We start from the raw sequence: 17,050 nt of genomic DNA, 5'->3' as shown, positions 1-17,050 counted from the left end.
GCCGCGACGCTGTTTGTTACTTTAGTTTTCCCAGGCTGTGACGTGTGACTGTGTTATACAGTACTAGCCACCGATTGGCTGGCTGCTGCTGCGCTGCACTCTGGGAGTTGTAGTCTGGCCTCACTGAAGTTCCTGGCGGTGGGAGGAATTCAGCAGCGCAGCAGACTACAACTCTCACCTCCCAGGAGCCTCAGAGGCAGCCAGCATGTCACACATGACCTGAACAGTTGTGGGCTGTGACCGGGCGCTAGCTTGAGGAGTGGCAAAGAAGAGAAGAAGTGACTTAGATTTATCACCCCCTCCGAAGAGGACATGCAAGGAAAGTAAGTACCCATCTTTAACACAGACCCAGACCCTGACACACCCCCTGCTGACCCCCCACATTCCATGGGCACTGATCAGGCTGCACTGATGATGGGCACTGATGTGGCGGCACTGGTCAGGCTGCACTGAAGATGGGTACTGGTGAGGGGGCACTGGTTAGGTTACACTTATGGGCACTGTCTGCATGGGTGAGGTGGCACTGATCAGATGGCACTGATGGGCACTGTCTGCCCTGGTGAGGAGGCACTGATCAGATGGCACAGATGAGCACTGGTGAGGTGGCACTGATGGACACTGTCTGCACTGGTGAGGTGGCACTGATCAGGCTGCACTGATGGACCCTGTCTGCACTGGGGAGGGGGCACTGATCAGACTGCACCGATGGGCACTGTCTATATTGGTGAGGCGGCACTGATCAGGCTGCACCGATGGACACTGTCTGCACTGGGGAGGGGGCACTGATCAGGCTGCACTGATCAGGCTGCACTGATGGACACTGTCTGCACTGGTGAGGTGGCACTGATCAGACTGATCAGTGCACTGATGGGCACTGTCTGTATGGGTGAGGCGGCACTGATCAGGCTGCACCGATGGACACTGTCTGCACTGGGGAGGGGGCACTGATCAGGCTGCACTGATGGACACTGTCTGCACTGGTGAGGTGGCACTGATCAGGCTGCACTGACGGACCCTGTCTGCACTGGGGAGGGGGCACTGATCAGACTGATCAGTGCACTGATGGGCACTGTCTGCACTGGTGAGGTGCCACTGATCAGGCTGCACTGACGGACCCTGTCTGCACTGGGGAGGGGGCACTGATCAGACTGATCAGTGCACTGATGGGCACTGTCTGTATGGGTGAGGCGGCACTGATCAGGCTGCACCTATGGACACTGCCTGCACTGGGGAGTGGGCACTGATCAGGCTGCACTGATGGGCACTGTCTGCACTGGTGAGGCTGCACTGATCAGATGGCACAGATGAGCACTGGTGAGGTGAAACTGATCAGGCTGCACTGATGGACACTGTCTGCACTGGGGAGGGGGTACTGATCAGGCTGCACTGATGGGCACTGTCTGCATGGGTGAGGTGGCACTGATCAGGCTGCGCTGATGGGCACAGTCTGCACTGGTGAGGCGGCACTGATCAGATGGCACAGATGAGCATTGGTCAGGTGACACTGATCAGGCTGGACTGATGGACACTGTCTGCACTGGGGAGGGGGCACTGATCAGGCTGCACTGATGGGCACTGTCTGCACTGGTGATGTGGCACTGATCAGGCCGCACTGATGGACACTGTCTGCATGGGTGAGGCGGCACTGATCAGGCTGCACTGATGGGCACTGTCTGCACTGGTGAGGCAGCACTGATCAGATGGCACAGATGAGCACTGGTGAGGTGAAACTGATCAGGCTGCACTGATGGACACTGTCTGCACTGGTGAGGTGGCACTGATCAGGCTGCACTGACGGACCCTGTCTGCACTGGGGAGGGGGCACTGATCAGACTGATCAGTGCACTGATGGGCACTGTCTGTATGGGTGAGGCGGCAGTGATCAGGCTGCACCGATGGACACTGCCTGCACTGGGGAGTGGGCACTGATCAGGCTGCACTGATGGGCACTGTCTGCACTGGTGAGGCTGCACTGATCAGATGGCACAGATGAGCACTGGTGAGGTGAAACTGATCAGGCTGCACTGATGGACACTGTCTGCACTGGGGAGGGGGTACTGATCAGGCTGCACTGATGGGCACTGTCTGCATGGGTGAGGTGGCACTGATCAGGCTGCGCTGATGGGCACAGTCTGCACTGGTGAGGCGGCACTGATCAGATGGCACAGATGAGCATTGGTCAGGTGACACTGATCAGGCTGGACTGATGGACACTGTCTGCACTGGGGAGGGGGCACTGATCAGGCTGCACTGATGGGCACTGTCTGCACTGGTGATGTGGCACTGATCAGGCCGCACTGATGGACACTGTCTGCATGGGTGAGGCGGCACTGATCAGGCTGCACTGATGGGCACTGTCTGCACTGGTGAGGCGGCACTGATCAGATGGCACAGATGAGCACTGGTGAGGTGAAACTGATCAGGCTGCACTGATGGACACTGTCTGCACTGGGGAGGGGGCACTGATAAGGCTGCACTGATGGGCACTGTCTGCATGGGTGAGGCAGCACTGATCAGGCTACATTGATGGGCACTGTCTGCATGGGTGAGGCAGCACTGATCAGGCTGCACTGATGATGGGCACTGGTGAGGTAGCACTGATGGGCACTGGTGAGGTGGCACTGATCAGGCTGCACTGATGGGCACTGTCTGCACTGGTGAGGCGGCACTGATCAGATGGCACAGATGAGCATTGGTGAGGTTACACTGATCAGGCTGGACTGATGGACACTGTCTGCATGGGTGAGGCGGCACTGATCAGGCTGCACTGATGGGCACTGTCTGCACTGGTGAGGCATCACTGGTGAGGCTACACTGATGGGCACTGTGCATGGGTATTTTCTGTGAAATGTATATGCATATGAGCGTATCGTTTTTTTTTTTGGTGGGGGAGTGGATCTCGGGTGGGAGTTCCCACACTTTTTTCCCCAGGACTTGACCCCTGGATGTATGGCTGGGAAGGGTGTCAGGTGAACCACACTATTCAGCAACCCCTAGGAGGGCATGGCTGCACAAGCTCTTACTGCTGAGCTGTTTTGTAGACGCACTACCTTGTTTACCTATTATATTGTTTGGTAAAATAGGTTGTTGAGCTGCAGTTTTACCACTACTAAACCACCCAGCCACAATTCAACATGGCCAGGGGCCATGTCAGTACACATAAAAGAAAAATCAATATAAAATACTATACAATTTGTATCACACACCAGAGTTTTACACTTCATTAACACTGCAATACCAACAAACTGCTGGTGATGCAACTCAACCACTGCCTTTTGGATGTGTCCAAAAATACAACTTTACTGGAAGATAGTCCAAAAATTACTAGAGCAATAACTAAACACGTTCTACCACAAACCCTCCTGTGCTAGCTTCTTGGTCTTCCATTACCATAATTACCCAATTGTCTAAGGCAGGGGTCTCAAACTGGCGGCCCTCCAGCTGTTGTTAAACTACAAGTCCCATGATGCATTGCAAGGCTGACAGTTACAAGCATGGCTCCCACAGGCAAAGGCATGATGGGACTTGTAGTTTTGCAACAGCTGGAGGGCCGCCAGTTTGAGACCCCTGGTCTAAGGGGACTCTTTGCTCATATGATAGCAGCCACACACTGCCTAATTCCCTTGCATTGGAAACCCCCCACCCTCTAAATCCGACCCTTATTTTTTGTATCCGTGAGGCACAAAACATGGAACACCAACCAAGTTTAATAATACCATTAGCCTATATGATTCCATTGAAAAACCCTGGAAAATGTATAGACTGTTCCATTCTTTAAGAAGAGACTACCCACTTAAATATTAGTTTTATTCATTTAATCAGGGGGGAAATTGAGATCCCATTTCTAACCATTTAATAGGGGATAGGCGAGACCAAGCAATCGCCAATCCTTTCCTTAGCTCCCTTTCCCTATTCCTTTCTTTCTTATCTTACTCTACACCAGTGATTCTCAACCAGGGTTTTGTGGAACCCTAGGGTTCCTCCAGAGGTTGCTAGGGGTTCCTTCAGCATTGGGCAATTTCTGCCTCTCAGATAAGTTCCCACTCACACCATTGATCTTTTTAGCTATCTGTAAGGAGGTAATTCTTCCCAATGACCACAAGTGTAAGGACCATTCTTCCCACTGACCATCACACTAATGTATCATGAGTTGTAGATTTCAAATTTTTAGAAGGGGTTCCCCGAGACCAGAGAACTATTTCAAGGGTTCCTCTGTGTTGAAAAGGTTGAGAAAGGCTGCTCTACACCTTCTACTACTTGATCCCCCAACCCCCCATCGTTTTCCTTTTTGCAATGTTAAATTTTCTGTAAAGAGATTTTCATGTCTTAAGTATTCATCATTAAATATCTGCTTCCAAAATACTTTTCATGACTCTTGTATGCGTTAGTCATATCATCCAAAAAATAAGAATGAGACAATGCTACCATATATAATACCAAAACAGTGCTGCGGTACCAGTATAAATCCCAAATAAATATTTCATCATCAGATAAAAAACATGTGTATACATCAAAAAAATAGACAAATTTATTTCATTAATTTGCATAGTCTCAATAAAACTGTTGCTGCAAATGCCAAAATTCATTTAAGGGGACCTGCTGTGTCTGACCCACTGGTGAAACAGAGGTCAGACTGTAAGGTGAGCAGCTAGAGCACATTGGTGGAGGAAAGCACCAGCATTTTTTTGAACATTTATTGTGTACCATTTCTGGTGAAGATTTACTCTTGGTGAGATTTTGGCATTTGTAGCAACTGTTTTATTGGGACTATACACGTGAATGAAATGATTTTGGCACTATTTTTTCGATGTATACACGTTTTTTTATCTGATGATGATATTTTTTTATTTATACTGGCAGCGCAGGACAGTTTTGGTATTATATATGTTTAATGTGATCTGAACACGTTTTCAGTGTCAGCAGCAACCAGGTGGAGGCAATTTAATTTCTAATTTGTGCATCATTATTTGCACATTATTGCTATTCATTATGAGATAATTTCATCACTTGTATTTATTATTATATTCAATATCGAGTTATGCTGATAGATTATTGCATTTTAATGCTACCATATAGCAAAATGTTTTGTTGATATACTTTATTATGCAAATTATGAAACGGTCAGGAGTGGCCGGTCCATTAGGGCCCCCCCTAGCTTGCATGCAGGGATGCATGCAGGGTGCCGGACTCATCGTTTTTTTCTCAAGCTACATGATTAGAGCCTGAGGCTCTAAGTGGCTTGAAAAGGGTTGGGCTTGGGGTGCAAAGCCAGAATCCACCCATTTGTGACAATAGCGAATCAATATTCGCTATTGGCTTCCGGCTTCTCCTCCTGGCCAATCAGGACAGGAGGCAGATCAGGTTGGCCAGGAAGAGAAGCTGAGGAAGCGGCAGAGGGGCTGAGTGCAGGGGGACCGTGCCGTGGAGGGGTAAGTCTGGGTGGACCATGGACTGGTGAGTGCGGACCTGGGGGAGGTTTGTTTGCAGCACCCCACCGAAAAAAGTTTCGCGCCAGCCGCCACTGTAGATGATGCATGGTTAACACAAGTGTTTTTTTTTTGTCACCATTGATTACATCGCACATGGTTATATGGATGTATGCTGTGTACTTTAAAATAAGATCCAGTAAAACAGTATGAGAAAAAAAGAGGAGTCTGGCTTCAATGGATAACATGAAACAGCTGGATCATTATCCCAGTTCAATGATCAATGGCCCTGAGCTGCTTTTATAATCAGTAGTAAGTTTAATTATCTACATAATAGGATACAGAGCTGATATGATGGACTTTAACTGTACCAGTAAGGGACATATAAACAAAATGAATTCTAAATGTCTTTATTACAAAAAGTTAAAAAAAAAATACAAATATAAAATCATTAGAAAAACACTTGGGTATCAATAAATTAGATCTCTGTTATTACAAATGCCAAGAGGTCGATGCGTTTCACATCTTTGCTTCTTCAGGACCTTACATTCGTGACTTAGAACAGAGATTATCTAGGAGGAACCCACAAAGAATGACGTGCCAAGTGTTCTGGGAGAGCGATCCAACAACCAGTGTAAAGGATGGAGTCCTAATTGGAAAAGGAAGGAGAGGGGGTTGGCATCAGCCACACACCAGAAAACGGAGGACCATGCAGTTACTCCATCAACAAAGTCCCTTAATAATATGAAGATATTACTTAATAGTGCTGTTCAATATGAAGTTGCTCACTCACTTATACACTTGACTGGTGGCATATGAAACTCTAAACCCTACTGATATTGCTGTCTAGCCAATATCTCCTGCCTCATCTTCCATCCACATTCATCATACAAAGGATCTATGTCTCCCATCAGCAAAAACAGCACAATTCACCCACATAATAATACAGGATACTAGTTACCTCTGTAGTTCCTCATTGTGAACTCACCCTGATTATATATTCCTGTTATGCGGTAGTTGTATTACATCTTGGAGTAATAAGAAATTCAAGCAGTTGTCACTTTACAGCTGTGCATAATTCATGACCCTTGCTAGAAATCAATTACACTGTTGAGACTAAAAGGATCCTTATATAAGTGGTGTATTGCCTTCACCATGAAGCCAATGCTGGTAACTGTCACTGCGCTGCCATTAATTATTTATGGCTGCACTATTGAGACAAGCCCCGAGAAGCTTGTCCCCTCATTTGGAAAATGTTTTCTCTTTTCTGGCAAATGAAAGTCATCATAAGCGTGAGGCAGTGCGTCTATGAAAGAGACATTAATAACTGGCAAGATATAAAAATATGTGTCAGCTTGCCATCCCCCTATCTCCATCCATGAACACTTAATCCCGGACAGAAAGTCAATATACCCCTCACAGTCTCTCTTTATACTCCTGAGTTTCCTACAGATAGCAGAATCATAATAAAACATCATTCCAACGCCTAGGAAGTTTAAGCAGTTAAAAGAGAACCTGTGCTTTGCCCATTCAGGACAAAGTAACATGTGTGGTGGATAGCCATCCCCTCTTCTGCTGATACTGATACCATTCATTTGCTACTTTGTTTGCCCATTGGAGTCTCCTTCAATGTTTGACTTCAACCTGGAACCTACATGGGTTAAAGTACGGTATGTCTAAAGAAAGGTGTATGGAATGGTTCAAGCCCTTGCATTGAGGTGATTATCCTCCCGTAAGTGAGAGTCCTCTCTAGAGTAATAGCAACCTTCTCTAAAGGCCCATACACACGATAAGAAGATCAGAAGAGACATTTTGTACAATGAATGATCAACCAATTATCTGATCATTAGTATAGTGCTTTTGACAGCCGATTCCAACTTTTCGGATGGCAAAACCTGAAAGTGCAGGCTAGAAAATTGTTATCGTAATTGAACACAATGTCCGATTTTCATTTAATTAGAAGAGCAGTTACCCTAAGTCACAGCTCTCTGCTCTGCCCCTCCAGTGCAGGCTGGGGAAGGGGCAAACATAGATGACTGTCAATCAGGAAGCTGGGTGGATCCTGCCAATATGATACGGATCCCTCCTGTGATGTCAGCTGACAATGGGCTTTAACCCACTGTTGGCTGATTCTGGGACACAGGAGAGAAAAAAAGCAAGAGCACTCCTGTGACCCACATGAGAAATATGGCCAACAAAGCTTTTGCCATACTTCTCTTTTAAGGAAAAATTTCCTGCTCCATATAACAACTTTCGCACTGGTCGACTGACAGCTGCGGCACCCACTGCTGCTTTGCAAGACAGAACGAGGGGAGAGCAGGGGCGGCCGTCCATTATGGGCGCCTGGGCGTTGCCCCCTTTACCACGCTTCCCCCTTATATGCTTAATGGATACATTCAGGCATAGCATGAATCTATCCATGGCTACTGCTGCCACCCCCTGTTCAGGCATACTGTCCACTTTTAGGACACCAGGCACCTGAATTACAGCGGTGGGAGTATTTCTTTTTGAGGCACCTGATTATAGCCATAGGCTCTAATAGGCTTCAAAATAGAGACAAAATGCTAGAGATGATACAGGGTAACATAGTTGCAGGGGAGAGACAGTAGAGGCTGCAGGCAGTCTGTGTAGAGGAATAAGTAGGACTTAGGCCTCTTTCACACGGGGCGGATCAGTAAAGATCCGCCCCGTGATGATCCGCTCGCTCAGCGGGGATCGCTCCGTTGTCCCCGCTGAGCCGGCTGCGGACAGGGCGGTCTCCGCACACTGTGCGGGGACCGCCCTGTCAGCTCTCCGCTCTCCTCTATGGGGATCGGACGAGCACGGACCGTGTGTCCGTGTTCATCCGATCCGCTCTGCAGACAGACAGAAAAATAGGATTTTCCTCCGTCTGCAGAATCGGACAGTTGCGGAGGCGGACAATAGCGGGTGTCTGCGGATGCTCATCCGCAGACACCCGCTATCCCATAGGGATGAATGTATGGCCCGTATTTCATCCGCAAACGGATGGATGAAATACGGACATACCATCCGCATGTGTGAAAGGGGCCTTACAGTGGCATTAAACCCAAAACCAAAAATGTTATATATTGCAGTTTACCAATCCTTAGATGTGGGGGCTGCATTTGTTCTCTTTTTTCCCCTCTGTTTTCACCTGCTGATTTGACCAGTAACACACCTCCTGTATTTGAGTGCCTCCATTCTAGTTGAAGGACCACAGGGGCGCCTTTGGACAGCAGCATTGTTAATTTGAAGGGAAGGGAGTGTTAGATGGATTGTCAAATTTAGAGATTTTCTTTTTGGTGTTTTTATTTATGGGTAACTTAGAGGGGGGTTATAGAATTTAGTTGGATATTCTAAATCTATCTACATATAGGAGGACACTTCCTCTTCTGTAGAATTATAGGCCTGTAGCAACTTGAGCAGATTACTCTACTCGTCCTCTGGTGGAAAGTCCTTTCACTAGGAATTAAATAAACTAATCTCTCTCTCTCTCTCGCTCTTTCTCACGCTCTCTCATCCGTACTTACCAATGTCCTTGAAAAATTGGTTGCCTTCTTCCAATACTTTCTCCTTGTGATTCCAGACTAGATCCTCAGGCGACAGTCCCTCGGTCAGCTTTCTGCAGCTTCCAGCAAAGCAGGCTTCTATGTAGCCCACCTAAAGCCTTGACATCCCACAGTCACATGGCAGGATGGCCTAAGGGGGAAGCAGCCCCCCTTAAGGTCTGATCTAAAGAAAAAGATCCTGCTGCACTCTGTCCCAGAGCATTTATACAGGCTCCCAGCTACCATTTGAGCGACCCTCCCCAGGGATTGTTGGTTGTATAAATATTTAGCTGTTGATTACTCTTCCTGCCCACTAATTTCCAGAGCTTTCTGGACTAATCAGGAGGAAGCAATCAACCCTGCAACTACTGAAACACAGAACAGACCAAAACACAGCCACACAGTGAGCTAAAACTAAATTTGCCTAACAACAAACTGCAGCTTTACTGGATAGAGTGAGCTAAACTAAATTTACCTAATTCTAGCACCTAGGAAGGTGCTACAATTGTAAGCACCCCTGTCACAACCCTCTAACTGCTACATTTGCACCAGAGATTGTTCTGTTGAAATACAACAGACTTACTGGCTGGATCACCAAAATAAATAAACTAAAAACAAAAATAAATGAAAGAGCCTAAAAAACAAAAAAATAGCCACCGCATCTAAAAATTGGTAGGCTGCAATATAAAAAATGTTTGCTTTTGGTTTTAATACCCCTTTTAAAGGGGTTGTAAAGGTAAAAGTAAAAACATCCTACAGTGCTGGCCCCCTCATCCCCCTCGTTTTACTTACCTGACCCCTCAAAATTCCCGTGCTCGCCCCTGACGTCCTCTTCGCCGCTCACCCTGGCCGTTGTTTGGCTAGAGTGGATGGATTGAAAGCAGCGCAGCCATTGGCTCGCGCTGCTGTCAATCACATCCAATGTTGCGGCGCGCCGGGGGCGGGGCCAAGTGATACAGTGAGCGGCTATGGCTGCCAGCTGTATCACGGGAGCGCGCCTGCAGGCACTCCACATCATGCGAGGGAGCTTGCATGAAGTTGTGGAGTCCTTGTGGAAAGGGGGCCGAGACAGCCGCCAAGGGACCCCAGAAGAGCAGGTTTGGGGCCACTCTGTGCAAAATGAGCTGCACAGTGGAGGTAAGTATAACATGTTTGTTATTTTAAAAAAATTAAAATTTCCTTTAGTGACCCTTTAAGTTTCCAACAGGAATAAGAAAACATTGTTTGTAGGTTTTGTTTGATATACGTATATACAATGATTGCTTATAAAAATGGTCAGCTATTATATTATAAATGCATGGCCATCCAAAATGTAACGTTTGTAAGCGTGGTTTAGATTTAGTAAATACCACGTGGTGCTATTTTTTATTTTTTTTTGTCATTTTACTCCAGAGAACATTATTTCATTGCCAACTATTGCTTTTAAAGCAATTGTTGAATTAGCATGCGCACTTGTACTTTTGCCATATTACAATGTATAGTACATATTGGTCTTTTACATCTGTCTGAGCTTCAAATTTGGTTTGCAGTAAATGATTGCAGGAGCTTTGGTTCATTGAAATATTGGACCTACATTTTAAAGTGGTTGTAAACCCTTACAACACACTTTGACCTACAGGTAAGCCTAGATTAAGGCTTACCTGTAGGTCCAAGAAATATCTCCTAAACCTACACGGTTTAGGAGATATTTACCGAAAGACAGGCACCGCTGTCTACGGCGCATGCGCCATAGACAGCAGCGTGCCGCTGTCAACGGCGATATGCCACGCGTGGCGGCTCCTGTGCGCGTGCGCGGGAGTGACGTCATCGCGGCTTCGCCGAATGACAGCGGCGGGGCGGCGAGACCCACTGAGAAGATGGATGCGCTGGACTACAGGGGACAGCGGTGGCATTGCTGGCTCCTGTGTCAGGTAAGTGACACATAATGGACTACTATGCGATGCATAGTAGTCCATTATGCTTTACCTTTGCAGGGAATGAAAGAGGAAGTAAACTCATCAGGGTTTACTTCCTCTTTAAATGCTTTTGGAAAACATTTTAAAAGGGTCTAGAATGCAGTGTTTGAAATTGGAATTATACAATGTAGCCCAAGTTTCATTTGATTTATTTGACTAGTAAAATGCAGCACAATGCAGCCAAAATAAAGCATAAATTACTTTTTCACATCGTTCGCAATAAAAGTCATTGGTGTCAATGGATCATTTTCAATAGAATGGGCCTCATTTACTAACATATGCATGTAAAATTATTATTATTATTATTCACGATTTATATAGCGCCAACAGTTTACGCAGCGCTTTAATGTATAGGGGGGACAACACAATTACAGTACAATACAAAAGGTACAGGAGGGCCCTGCTCGAAGAGCTTACATTCTAAAGGGAGGGGATGGTGGTACAAAAGATAATAGCTGCAGAGAATGTAAAATGTATTCATGCACAGGCTACAGCAACCAAATGCGGAATTTATTTACAAGGGTGCTTTGCTAAAGATGTACAGCATGCTCCAGTGTCCAAATGTACACCAGCTAAGCTGTGGAGTGCCTAAAATAAAATAGTTAAAAAAAAAAGACTATAACTAAAACCTTAATTTAGTGCATGTGAGCAAATGTTCTCACATGTTCGCTCACACATTTATGCATTTGGTTGAATCTTACCCTTGCACTTTATCTGTGTTCTTGTCTTTTAATTAAACTAGCCTCAGTGTATTTTCTCTTGTTCACGCATTTTGCTGCGTTTGAAAATGCTGTATGAATGTGGGAAAAGACATCCGGTATGAATAATTTCTGAATGCATATCAAACGCAGCTTGAACTTAGAACATGTTTGACATGCCTTCAAGATACTAACACCACAATGACCTTGTACAAGTCAAGCAAAATTTAATTTGGAGTTAAATCTGCTGGCCGTGCTCATCAAACCCAAATACATTAGAAATGAACTGAGAATGGGCATCAGTCACCTAAATCTCAAATCCAATTAATTTTTTTCCTGTAATATATTTTTCAAATGTACGACACTACATGGAGTTTGCATGTTCTCCGTGTGCTTGTGTGGATTTCCTCTGGTTATTCCGATTTCCTCTCACACTTAAAACACATGCTGGCATATTGCCTCCTGTCTAAATTGGCCCATGTATGCATGTGAGGTAGGGAACTTAGATTTAAGGTCCTTATGTAAATTATATATATATTATGTTGTGTGTAAATAGCTGCAAATATTGTCAGCGCTATAGAAAATACCTCTAATATGTAAACAATACCATTTGCACAAACAAATTTAGAAAAGTACAGGCATCACACACTAAGGCTGGATTCACACCTATGCATTTTTAGTGCTTTTTGCATTTTGCAGATTTGCACTACAGATCATGTTCCATAGGAATTCATGTTAAATCTGCAAAATGCAAAAAGCACTAAAACTGCATAGGTGTGAATCCAGCCTAAGGAAGTTTTATAGGACTGGTAGGATAGACTCTTAAACTTAAAGCGGGAGTTCTGCCGTTTTTTTTTTTTTAAAGCCAGCAGCTACAAATACTGCAGCTGCTGACTTTTAAAATAAGGACACTTACCGGCCCAGGGCGCCCGCGATGTCGGCACCCGAAGCCGATCTCTTGATCGTCTCTCGGGTGCTGCCGCCGCCATCTTGGGTATGGGAATCAGAAAGTGGAGCCTTGCGGCTTCATTTCCCGGTTCCCTACTGTGCATGCACGAGTCTCGCTGCGCAATAAGGATGATCCCCGCTGTCTCTGGGATCCGTGTGTTTCCCAGCAGACAGTGGGGGACCTGCGGAAAGGGGCGTAAATATCCATAGATTCTGCGGATATCTATGCCGGAAGTGGGTGCAGATACCTGTACTGTACAGGTACCTGCACCCCCCTCCCCCCTGAAAGGTGCCAATTGTGGCGCCGGAGGGGGGGAGGGTTCCAATGAGCGGAAGCTCCACTTTAGGGTGGAGCTCCGCTTTAAAACCAAAAGGTTTCTATAAATTAGCCTTTTATGATAGAATTTATACAGAATTTAAGCATTTCTAGGGATATATTTATCAAAGAACTGAATATAAAATAGAAACAATATTTTTTTTATTTCATAAAACATTTATAGTCACTTCACAGATACATCATGGGTTACAAAGAAACATATGCAGAATATACATAATACAGAAAACAATAAACAATTATTGAGGCAAGAGATACTGTATGTTCCATACAAAGAAGTGAAGTTAAACAAGTACAACAACTAGACCACAAACTCCAAAAGAAACAAATTCCAAATAAGGTTTTGGCACCCTTCCAAAGACAGCTCATATCCAGAGAGCTCTACCTTTCTTATTCTCCCCCTCAGCAATTAAAATGTTTAACCAAAAACTCACAATGTCTCCTATGGGCCTCAGGTGTCCCATGTGCAGTGGCATAGCGTGTGTTATCAGGGTCAAGGCAAGTAATTTGTGCCCCCTAACCTGCAGACTTTTAGCACTCCCTGAGTCCCTTCCTACAATAGTACTGACCAGCCTGATTCCTACACTAACCCACCGGATTCCTATACTGGCCACTACACTGACCTACCTGATTCCTATACTGACTACTACTCTACCTGATTACTACACTGACCACTACACTGGTCTACCTGTCCACTACACTGACCTACCTGATTCCTAAACTGACCACTACACTGACCTATCCAATTCCTACACTGACCACTACACTGACCTATCCAATTCCTACACTGACCACTACACTAACCTCTACACTGACCTACAGGATTCCTACACTGACCTACCTGTCCACTGCACTGACCTACCCAATTCCTATGCTGACCACTACACTGACAAACCTGATTCCTATACTGACCACTACATTGACCTACCTGTCCACTACACTGACCTAACTGACCACTACACTGACCATTACGCTGTCCACTACACTACATTGACCACTACACTGTCCACCACACTACACTGACCACCAAACTACACCAACCACTACAATGTCCACCACACTACACTGATCACTCCACTGACCACTACTCTACACTGTCCATTACACTACACTGGCCACTACTCTACAACACACTACACCGATCACTCCACTGTCCACTACATTACACTGACACTCCACTATCCACTACACTGTCCACTACACTACACTGACCACAACACTACATTGACCACTACACTCAGGGCTGGGCTGGGACAGAAATTTGGCCCTGGACTTCATCCAGACCGGCCCACTTACATTTTGAGTGTCCCATCACCAGCCCCCTTACATCAGAGTGTCCCATCACCACCCCCTTACATCAGAGTGTCCCATCACCACCCCCTTACATCAGAGTGTCCCATCAGCAGCCCCCTTACATCAGAGTGTCCCATCAGCACCCCTTACATCAGAGGGTCCCATTACCAGCCCCCTTACATCAGAGGGTTCCATCACCAGCCCCCTTACATCAGAGGGTTCCATCACCAGCCCCCTTACATCAGAGTGTCCCATCACCAGCCCCCTTACATCAGAGTGTCCCATGAACAGCCCCCTTACATCAGAGTGTCCCATGAACAGCCCCTCTTACATCAAAGTGTCCCATCAGCAGCCCCCTTAGATCAGAGTGTCCCATCACCAGCCCCCTTACATCAGAGTGTCCCATCACCAGCCCCCTTACATCAGAGTGTCCCATCAGCACCCCCCTTACATCAGAGTGTTCCATCACCAGCCCCCTTACATCAGAGTGTCCCATGAACAGCCCCCATACATCAGAGTGTCCCATCACCAGCCCCCATACATCAGAGTGTCCCATCAGCGCCCCCTTACATCAGAAGAGTGTCCCATCAGCAGCCCCCTTACATTAGAGTGTCCCATCAGCACCCCCTTACATCAGAGTGTCCCATTACCAGCCCCCTTACATCAGAGTGTCCCATCACCAGCCCCTTACATCAGAGTGTCCCATCACCAGCCCCATACATCAGAGTGTCCCATCAGCACCTCCTTACATCAGAGTGTCCCATCACCAGCCCCCTTACATCAGAGTGTCCCATCACCAGCCCCCTTACATCAGAGTGTCCCATCACCAGCCCCCTTACATCAGAGTGGCCCACTGAGCCATCGGCCCACCGGGAAACTCCCAGTAGTCCCGATGGCCAGTACATGCCTGACTACACTACACTGACACTCCACTATCCACTACACTACACTGACCACAACACTACACTACCCACTACATTGACCACTACACTACACTGACACTCCACTATCTATTACACTGACCACCACCCATACTACACTATCCACATGATTCACTACATTGACCACTCCACTGTCAACTTCACTAAAAAGCCTACGATACCACTGGAAGCCTACAGGCATGGAGGGGTTAACATCCGGAAGGCTCACTGGTGGAGCATGGAAAGGCACCAGTGACCATGCTGGGGAGGATGGAAACCTGATCTGGAGGTGTAGCATCTGTCTATGGGCAGAGATGCGGTCGCGTCCAGAGGATGATGGTACCGCAGGATGTGGGGCTGGCCTAGGCCAAGCTGGGGGTCCGAGGGGTCTGCCAAAAGGAGCCTTGCCAATGGAAAGGGGGAACCAACAGGGATGCGGGTCAAGGACCAGGGGAGCTGAACAGAGCCAAAGGTGTCCGGTGCGCTACAATGACGTCAATGCCGAGCCGGAGGTGGAAAAGGAAAGCCGCACATGACCCCATTTGCCCAATCATGGGGCAGCCTGAGACTGAACATGGTGGCCAGAGCGCAGGGACATAGGAAATTAAGAGGACAGAGCCGGGAGTGACACACAATGTTGTGGGATTTCGCCCCCCTAAATGTTGCACCCAGGGCCACGGGCCCCTTCGCACCCCCCACGCTACGCCATTGCCCATGTGCGTACATGACCAGAATTATCTAGAAATCCCACCGACTGTAGAATAGTGATAGATATACAGTAAGAGAGGTGGTAGATCTAAATTTAAAAAAATATATCGCTGTCAGCAGAAGGCCGCACAGTGGCGCAACCTGTCACCAGCCATGTACACAGGACACAGCCGATGACTGATCAGAGTACTGGCTTGCTGCCGGTACCATGTGACCACCATGACCAATCACAGCAGGTCATATGACAGTTGTACACAATGAATGGCTTTCTTTCTTACCATCCATTGTGTATAATTGTGTTGCTAGTTGTTATTGGTCAATTTGAACACATGGTAGAGACAGGGCCAATCGCAGCCCATCTGTGCAATGTAATTAGCTTTGACCAATCACAGCTAATCACAACAAAACAAGTGAATGATTCAGTTTCACTGAGTAAAATGCTTGCTTACAGCAATGTAATGCTCTGCTATAAGCAAACAATGTGTAAAAGAAAAAACCCGCGCTGGTCGGGACCCCCGTGAGTCCGGTCGCGGGACCCGCGGACTCGATCGCCGCGGGCATCCCCGCGATCGTCTAACGGAACGGCCGAATGGAGGAAATGCTGTATAAACAACATTTTTCCATTCTGCCTAGCAACTAGTGACGCTGATCTCTGCTCCATGTGATTGGAGCAGAGATCAGTGTACACTAAATGAAAGCCCAACCCCCCCACAGTTAGTAACACACCCCTAGGAACACTTAACCCCTACACTGCCACCCACTGGTTAACCCTTTCACTGCCAGTGTCATTTACACAGGAATCACTGCATTTATATAGCAGTGATTACTGTATAAATGACAATGGTCCCAAAAATGTGTCAAAAATGTCCGATGGGTCCCCGACAATGTCGCAGTCACAATAAAAATCGCAGATCGCCGCCATTACTAGTAAAAAAAAAAATAATAAAAAATTATTAATAAAAATGCTATAAAACTATCCCTATTTTGTAAACGCTATAACTTTTGCGAAACCAATCAATAATCGCTTATTGCGATTTTTTTTACCAAAAATATGTAGAAGAATACGTATCAGCCTAAATTGAGAGAAAAAAATGTTTTTTTATATATTTTTGGGGGATATTTATTATAACAAAAAGTAAAAAATAATGCGTTTTTTTCAAAATTGTCGCTCTATTTTTGTTTATAGCGCAAAAAATAAAAACCGCAGGGGTGATCAAATA

The sequence above is a fragment of the Lithobates pipiens genome, unplaced genomic scaffold (genome assembly GCF_037356315.1).
Source record: "Lithobates pipiens isolate NorthernLeopardFrog02 unplaced genomic scaffold, aLitPip1_a1.2 Scaffold_8, whole genome shotgun sequence".
Taxonomy (NCBI): Eukaryota; Metazoa; Chordata; class Amphibia; order Anura; family Ranidae; genus Lithobates; species Lithobates pipiens.
Note: the sequence above shows the minus strand (reverse complement) of the source record.